At 38.4% G+C, this 9,056-nt stretch overlaps 1 pseudogene; it reads right to left on the minus strand.

Annotated features, from left to right (window-relative positions):
• Nucleotides 1–928: 928 nt before the first annotated feature.
• LOC139041759 (tigger transposable element-derived protein 1-like) lies at nt 929–2,878 on the minus strand (annotated as a pseudogene).
• Between the last annotated feature and the right edge of the window lie 6,178 nt (nt 2,879–9,056).

The raw sequence follows: 9,056 nt of genomic DNA on the forward strand, positions 1-9,056 counted from the left end.
AGATCTTACGAGGAAAACGAAATTTAGCTTCCTATTTTAAAATCACAGGAATGATAGATATAAATTACTATAACCCAACAATGTGTTACCAGTCAAGAATCATGCTGGGACTAACTCAGAATGAAGCTGGATCTACAGTTGATTCTTACTATTCATGGATTCCATATTTGTGAATTTTCCTACCCCCTAGAATTTGTTTGTAACCCTAAAATCAATACAGCACTTTTGTGGTAATTCATGGATATGTGCAAAAAGAGGGGCAAAAAAATTGACTGACCTGACACACATTCCCAGCTGAGGTTGATCAATGCAATACTCTGCCTTCTCTCATACTGTAAATATGTCTTCTTCTTTTTTTTAAATAACAAGGTTCATTTTTTAGAGCAGTTTCAGGTTCACAGTAAATTTGAGGGGAAGATACATACTCCCTGCCTTTCACACGCATCACACACCCCCCTCCACATTATCAATTATCAACATCCCCTACTAGAGTGGTACATTTGTTACAATTGATGAACCTACACTGACACATCATTATCACCCAGAGTCCATAGTTTACATTAGGAATCACTGTTGGCGTTGTATATTCTATGAGTTTGGACAAATTTATAATGGCATGTATCCATCATTATAGTACCATATAGAGTAGTTTCACTGCCCTAAAAATCCTCTATGTTCTTCCTATTCATAACTCCCTCTCCACTAATCTCTGGAAACCACTGATGTTTTTACTGTCTCCACAGTTTTGCCTTTTCCAGAATGTCAGATACAGGCATACCTCAGAGATATTGCAGATTTGGTTCCAGAGTGCCACAATAAAGTGACTATCACAATAAAGCAAGTTGCAAGAATATTTTGGTTTCCCAGTGCATATAAAAGTTATGTTTACACTATACTGTAGTTTATTAAGTATGCAATAGCATTAAGTCTAAGAAAACAATGTATATACCTTAATTAAAAAATACTTTGTTGCTAAAAAATGTGAACCATCATCTGAGCTTTCAGCAAGTCATAATCTTGTTGCTGGTGGAGGGTCTTGCCTCGATGTTGATGGCTACTGAATGGTCAGGGTGGTGGTTGCTGAGGTTGGAGTGGCTGAGGCAATTTCTTAAAATAAGACAACAGTGAAATTTGCCACATCGATTGATTCTTCCTTTCACAAACAATTTCTCTGTAGCGTGTGATGCTGTTTGATAGCATTTTACCCACGGAAAAACTTCTTTCAAAATTGGAGTCAGCCCTCTCAAACTCTGCCACTGCTTTATCAATTGAGTTCATGTAATATTCTAAATCCTTTGTTGTCATTTCAACAATCTTCAGAGCATCTTCACCAGGAGTAGACTCCAACTCACAGAACTACTTTCTTTGCTCATCCATAGGAAGCAACTCCTCATCCATTAAAGTTTTACCATGAGATTGCAGCAATTCAGTCACATCTTCAGGCTCCACTTCTAAATCTAGTTCTCTTGCTATTTTCACCATGTCTGCAGTTACTCCCTCCACTGAAGTCTTGAACCCCTCAAAATCACCCTTGAGGGCTGGAATCCACTTCTTCCAAACCTCTGTTAATGTTGACATTTTGTCTTCTTCCCATGAATCACAAATGTTCTTAATGGCATCTGGATGGTGAATACTTTCCAGAGGGTTTTCAATTTACTTTGCCCAGGTCTGTCGTAGGAATCCCTATCTATGGCAGCGATAGCCTTACAAAACATATTTCTTAAATAATAAGTCTTGAAAGTCAAAATTACTCCTTGATCCATGGGCTGCAGAATGGATGTTGTGTTAGCAGGCATGAGAACAACATTAATCTCATTGTACATCTCCATCAGAGATCATGGGTGACCAGGTGCATTGTCAATGAGCAGCAATATTTTAAAAGAAATCTTTTTTTCTGACTGGTATGTCTCAACAGCGGACTTAAAATATTCAGTAAACCATGTTGTAAGCAGATGTGCTGTCATCCAGGCTTCGTTGTTCCATTTATAGAGCACAGGCAGAGTAGATTTAGCATAATTCTTAAGAGCTAGAGAATTTTCAGAATGATAAATGAGCAGTGGCTTCAACTTAAAGTCGCCAGCTGCATTAGCCTTTAACAAGAGAGTCAGCCTGTCCTTTGAAGCTTTGAAGCCAGGCATTGACTTCTCCTCTCTAGCTATGAAAGTCCTAGATGGCATCTTCTTCCAAAATAAGACTGTTTGATCTACACTGAAAATCTGTTGTTTGGCATAGCCACCTTCATTAATTATCTTAGCTAGATCTTCCGGATAACTTCCTGCAGCTTCTACGTCAGCACTTGCTGCTTCACCTTGTACTTTCATGTTATGGAGACGGCATCTTTTCTTAAACCTCATGAACCAACCTCTGCTGGCTACAAACTTTTCTTCTGCAGCTTCCTCACCTCTCTCAGCCTTCACAGAATTGAAGAGAGTTAGGGCCTTGCTCTGGAGTAGGCTTTGGCTTAAGGGAAGGTTGTGGCTGGTTTGATCTTCTATCCAGACCACTAAAACTTTCTCCGTATCAGCAATAAGGCCATTTCACCCTTTTCATTTGTGTGTTCACTGGAGTAGCCCTTTTAATTTCCTTCAAGAATTTTTCCTTTGCATTCACAGTTTGGCTAACTGTTTGGCACAGGAGGCCTACTTTTCAGCCTATTTTGGCTTTTGACATGCCTTCCTCCCTAAGCTTAATCATTTCTAGCTTTTGATTTTAAGGGAGAGATGTGACTCTTTCTTTCACTTGAACATTTAAAGGCTGTTGTAGAGTTAATTGACCTAAATTCACTATTGTTGTTTCTCAGGGAATAGGGAGGCTCAAGGAGAGAAGAGACAAACAGGGGAACAGCAGGTTGGTGGAGCAGTCTGAACACACACAACATTTATCAATTAAGTTCACCGTCTTATATGGGCACAGCTTATGGCAAACCAAAACAGTTACAATAGTAACATCAAAAATCACTGATCATAAGTCACCATAACAAATATATTAATAATGAAAAAGTTTAAAAATATTGTGAGAATTACTAAAATGTGACACAGAGACATGAGGTGAGCAAATGTTGGAAAAATGGTGCCCATAGACTTGCTCAACGTAGGGTTGCCACAAACATACAATTTGTGAAAAACACAGTATCTGTGAAGCACAATAAAGCCAAGTACAATAAAATGAGGTATGCCTGTAGTTGGAATCATACAGTATGTAGCCTTTTCAGTTTGGCTTCTTTCACTTACTAATATGCATCTAAGTGTCCTCCATGTCTTTTCATGGATTGATAGTTTATTTCTTTTCATCACTGAATAATATCCCACAGTTTATTAATCCATTCACCTACTGAAGGACATCTTTGTTGCCTCCAAGGTTTATCAATTGTGAATAAAACTGCTATAAACATTCATGTACAGATTTTTGTGTGGACATAAGTTTTCAACTTCTTTGAGTAAACACCAAGAAGCATGATTATTGGATTGTATGGTAAGAGTAAGTTTAGTTTTGTTAGAGAATGCTAATCTATCATCCAAAGTGGCTGTACCATTTTGTATTCCCACCAGCAATGAATGGGAGTTCCTGTTGCTCCACATCCTCATCAGCAATTGCTGTTGTCAGTGTTCTGGATTTTGGCCATCTTAATGGGTATGTAGATGTGTTTTCTTTTGTGGTCTATTTAGTGCCATATTTTTCTCATTTTCTGTATGTTTTGTTGGTGATTTCACTGTTTAAAATATTCCCTAAGCATAGTGCTGAAGTGCTGTCTAGTGTTTCTAGGTATGAAAAGACTGTGATGTGCCTTATGGAAAAAATACATGTGTTAAATAAGCTTTGTTCAGACATGAGTTATAGCCTCATTACCTGTGAGTTCAATGTTAATGAACCAACACTATATATTAAATAAGGTGTCTTTAAACAGGATCACATGTAAAATAAGGTTATGTATTGATTGGTTGATGAAAATGTTGTGCCTAGAGGTTCAGAGGAACCTAACCCCATATTTCCTCTAGGAGCAATGATTCGGTGTTTACCATTTCAGTGTTCCCAGCAATTTTACATAACATAATTACCATGAATAATGAGAACTGACTGCATTCTCTATGGTCTGTCATATAATTTGCAGTATTAAGACTTTATTTTCTCTGTAAAGGAAGGAAGAGTGAAAAATAGGAAACAAAAATGTGTGAATTCTCTTCTGCTTGGAGGACTTGCCTGAGGGAAATTGTCAAAGCTTGCACATCACAGTCCTTAATGCTCTTCAAAAACTATTTCTTCCTGTCACCTCTTCTGAGTTAGAGTAAGATTTTACTTCACGGCCCTGGTAATTGTTGGGATAGTTTGAGTTCTGGAAGGAATTACTTTCAGAAGAATTCTTCAATTGCTCATAGAGACTCTCCTGCACTCACTTTCCCTCTGTCAACATGACTTACAATGATGAAGATGGTGGCTCCTCTCATAGCCTACATCCTTGACTAAAGACGACGTGGAGCACAGCCATCAGTTAACCTACAATGGGAATGCAGCATAAATGAGAAATAAAATTTTGTTCTTTTAAGTCACTGGTGTTTAAGGGCTTGTTTTTCCATGTATTATAACTTAGCCTCTCGTAGTTGATGCAGTGCATTACTTCAGCTGTTCAATGGAGATGGTTTGTGCTCTAACGAGAGCCCAAAGAAAAATAAAAGTAAGGAGTGTAAGGGATGAAAAACTATACACCATGCTCTTGGTAAACTCAGAGAACTTTAGTTCAGAGTAATTCTTACTCTTTGTGGGTTTCTTTAGACGTGTCACCTAAATCAGTATTTTCCATATTTTGCTGCCTATCAAAATCACGTAGAAATCTTGTTAAAAGTTCAGATTCCTAACTGCAATCCCAGATATTGTGATTCAGGAGGTCTGAAATGGACCACAGAAATCTTCAGTTTAACAGCTCTCCTTGCCTAGGGTCCTAATGCCAGTGATCCATGGACCACACTTAAGAAACACACCTTTAATTATTTTAGTAATTATAAATTATTATAAATAAAATAAATTATGAAGGTCATTTTATAAAGCGTTACCTTGCCACAGATCTGGATGCATAGTGGCTGATGGGACACACCTTTTATACTCATACTGATATACTTTCCAACTCTTTCATTGAAAGACAAAGACATTTTAAAACACTTGCATGATTTCTGCCATCCAATACTGGTAGTCCCTGCTATTAATATGTGGCCCTGAGATGGTTTCAGTGATAACAGAAGTGAGATGCAGCAAATGTAATAACAGTCTCTACAGCCACTTAGTGAGACTGTTAAAGGAGAGGTAAAGAAGAACCCCTTAACCAATTGAAGTGACAGCAGGGTGAGCTTCAGATAATCAGGGTGTAATTGCATCAACTGGAATCGAGCCAGGAAGTAACGGCCAACAACGAAGGAAGAGAAAGAGTTTGCATGAAATATACAACTGATTCTTTTTATATTTCACTTAGAATTATGGCTCTAAAATAGATTATAACACAGAATTACTGGGAATGACTTAATCGAGTGTCAAAAGTCCCTTAAAACAGAGAGCTCTGCTTACGGAACCACATATTCTCTTATACTCATACAAGGTAAGACTTCCAAATCACACTTCAGATGAAAGGTGCTTTGGACAATATTTTTTTTCCAATTTTTTTCTTGTTATTGTTTTGTTTTGTTTTGTTTTATTGTGCCTGTATGGCCTAATTCTGTAGAATTACTTTAGAGAAAATGATGACACCATGTACACTCCTTAGTGCCCCTTGCACAAATGTGCTCTGTGTTAAGGATGTGTGAGAGACACTTGTCTCCTTCTTTATTAGAGAGAGTTTCCTCCTTGACTTAGAGGTGCTGATGCCACTTGGTTGTTTTCTTTTCTGGGTCTAAGAGTGGTCCAATAAACGAGTCCCCAGAACCTGGAATCGGGAAGGGACAAAGTTGGGACCAAATTTTTATATCTGAAAACATGATCTTATAATTAGAGTGAACAAGAGTTCTTCTGATGGCTCAACACATTAAGATGATTCTGAAACTCTTAAAATACCACCTTCTCTTAGTCCGTAAAGACTACACAAGTGTCCCTCCGAGGTGTTCCCGTTACGCTGTGTACTTTATCTGAGCAGAGCAGTTTCACACTGCAAAGTTATTGCCCACCGGTTGACTTCATCTCCATTACTAGATCATGAGCTCATTGACAGGAGTAGTTTCATGCTCGCTGTTGTGTTCTGTTCTAGTTAAGATTGTTTTGATTGCAAGGAATGGAAACCCATTTGAGATCACAAAAATAATCATTTACAAAACTCCAACTAATGGAGACAATAAAATGGTAGCCCACAAGGATGTTTTTTTTTTTTTTTTAAAGATTTTATTTTTTCCTTTTTCTCCCCAAAGCCCCCCCGGTACATAGTTGTGTATTCTTCGTTGTGGGTTCTTCTAGCTGTGGCATGTGGGACGCTGCCTCAGCGTGGTCTGATGAGCAGTGCCATGTCCGCGCCCAGGATTCGAACTAACGAAACACTGGGCCGCCTGCAGCGGAGCACGCGAACTTAACCACTCGGCCACGGGGCCAACCCCAACAAGGATGTATTTTAAAGCTTTATTCAAGGATAGGGAATGAGATGCTGTTGGGCCTCAGGTGGATTAGAATCAAAAGGCAGAAACTGAGGTGACTCTTTTTATACATCTCTGATCCCAACATGTCTAGTATGTTTCTACTCTCTGAGGATCAGCTTCATTTTCCCTTTTTGATGACATTCTATTGATTATTCATATTGTACGAACCCAGCTTTCCTTAATTCAACAAAACATACTAAATCTAACATTAAATGCTGATAAATGACTTCAAAAGTCTCTTTTGTCCAGGTCCTCTCTGTGCGGAGCCCTATCATCAGCTTGTATACAGTTCCCTTCAGGTCAATTACAGTGGAGGGTCAGCGGGACCAGTTACGTGATACATTGCTCACTGCCTGATCAGCAGGAATTGTGGGAATGGACAGATTCTCTGATAAAGAGTCAGAGACCAGGTAATTCTCTCAAAGGTGTCTAGCTCTTATCCTTAATATCTGACACCTAGGGGGTATCAAAATTATGTGTTGAATGAACAAATGAATGTGGCAGACATTGCAGATAACATGCCAATTTCCTCTTTTTCTGCCTAAAATAGCTCCACTTTATTTTTATTTTTACAATTTTTAACATATATATGTATATATATCAAGTCAATATTTTGAATATGATTCAAAATGTCTATGTCTGTTTTACAGCAATTGCATTGTTTTTTCTTTTTACTTTTTGACTCCTTTCATCCATTTCCCCCACCCCTCACCCCCTGCCTCTGACAACCACCATCTGTTCTCTGTATCTAAGAGATGGATTGTTTGTTTGGTTGGTGGCTTTTTTTTTTTCAGAATGCACATATAAGTCGGGTTATATGGGGTTTGTCTTTCTCTGTTTAACTTTTTCATTTAGCATAATTCCCTTGAAGTCCACTCACGTTGTCACAAATGTCAAAATTTCATTCTTATTTATGGCTGAATAATATTCCATTGTGTATTTATGCCATAATTTCTATATTCATCCATCAATGGACACTAAGGTTATTTCCATATCTTGGCTACTGTAAATAATGCTGCAATGAACATCAGGGTGCGTATATCTTTTCAAGTTAGTGTTTCATTTTCTTCAGACAAATAACCCAAAAGTGGAATTGCTGGATCATATGGTGGTTCTATTTTTAATTTTTCCATAGCAGCTACACTAATTTACATTCCTACCAACAGTGCACATGGGTTTCCTTTTCTCCACATCTTCTCCAACACTTGTTATTTCTTCTCTTTTTGATAATGGCCATTCTAACAAGTATGAGGTGATATCACTTTGTGGTTTCGATTTGCATTTCCCTGATGATTAATGATGTTGAGCATCTATTCATGGACGTGTTGGTCATCTGTGTGTCTTCTTTGGAAAAATGTCTTTTCAGACCTGTCCATTGTTTTCTTCTGACTTTTTTTTTAAATAACCCCATTTAAGCCGGGTGTTGGGTGGCATTAGGCTAGGGAATATGGACCCAGCCTGGTGGTGTGCTGGAGATAGCTCACATAGGTTTGTGAGAGCCAGTTATGCACATCTCTTCCCAACTCTGCCTTGGTGAGGTCATGTTGGTAGCTTGAAATCAGTCATGATGAGAGTATTTGCACCGCAGAAATCAGCCAATGCTGTAGTCAGTGCTTGCTTTTTATCTCTCCCCAGAAAGCAGGTTGTTAAATGTTGACCAGCATACCACTGGCCCGGCCAGAATCGTGGTTGATCTAAGCTAATAATGGAAATCCCAAGCCTCATTTTTCAGGAGTTGGCTAAGGGAAGGGGTTGTAACCCAGTTCGACCAAAGGAATCTGGGGGTTCTTGGATCTTCCTCCAAAATAAAAAGAGAGACACTCAGATTTTCTGTCGTTGAATATTGTCTTTTAAGCACATGACATTTGTAGCCAATTTGCAATCAAGACAGGCAAGCATACAAATGAAAACCAACAGGCTTACAATGAGTGACAAGAAATACAGTCCCCTCTTATCCACAGTTTAGCTTTCGAAGGTTTCAGTTACCTGTGGTCAACTGTGGTTTCAGAATACTAAATGGAAAATTCCAGAAATAATTTAAATGTTTTAAATTGTGTGCTGTTCTGAATAGTGTGATGAAATCTTGCACCATCCCACCTTATCCTGCTCAGAACCTGAATCATCCCTTTGTCCAGCTTTTCCATGCTGTATATGCTACCCGCCCATTAGTCACTTAGTATCTGTCTCAGCTAGCAGATCAACTGTCACAGTATCACAGTGCTTGTGTTCAAGTAACCCTTATTTTACCTGCAACGGCCCCAAAGCACAAGACAAATGACGCTGGCATTTCAAAGAGAAGCCATAAAGCGTTTCCTTTAGGTGAAAAGGTGAAAATTCTTGACTTAATAAGGAAAGAAACAAAATTGTATGCTGAGGTTGCTAAGATCTATGGTAATTTTTAGTAGAGTATATTGTTATAGTTGTTCTATTATTAGTTGTTGTTGTTAATTTCTT

This window comes from Equus asinus, chromosome 23 (assembly GCF_041296235.1).
Source record: "Equus asinus isolate D_3611 breed Donkey chromosome 23, EquAss-T2T_v2, whole genome shotgun sequence".
Classification (NCBI taxonomy): Eukaryota; Metazoa; Chordata; class Mammalia; order Perissodactyla; family Equidae; genus Equus; species Equus asinus.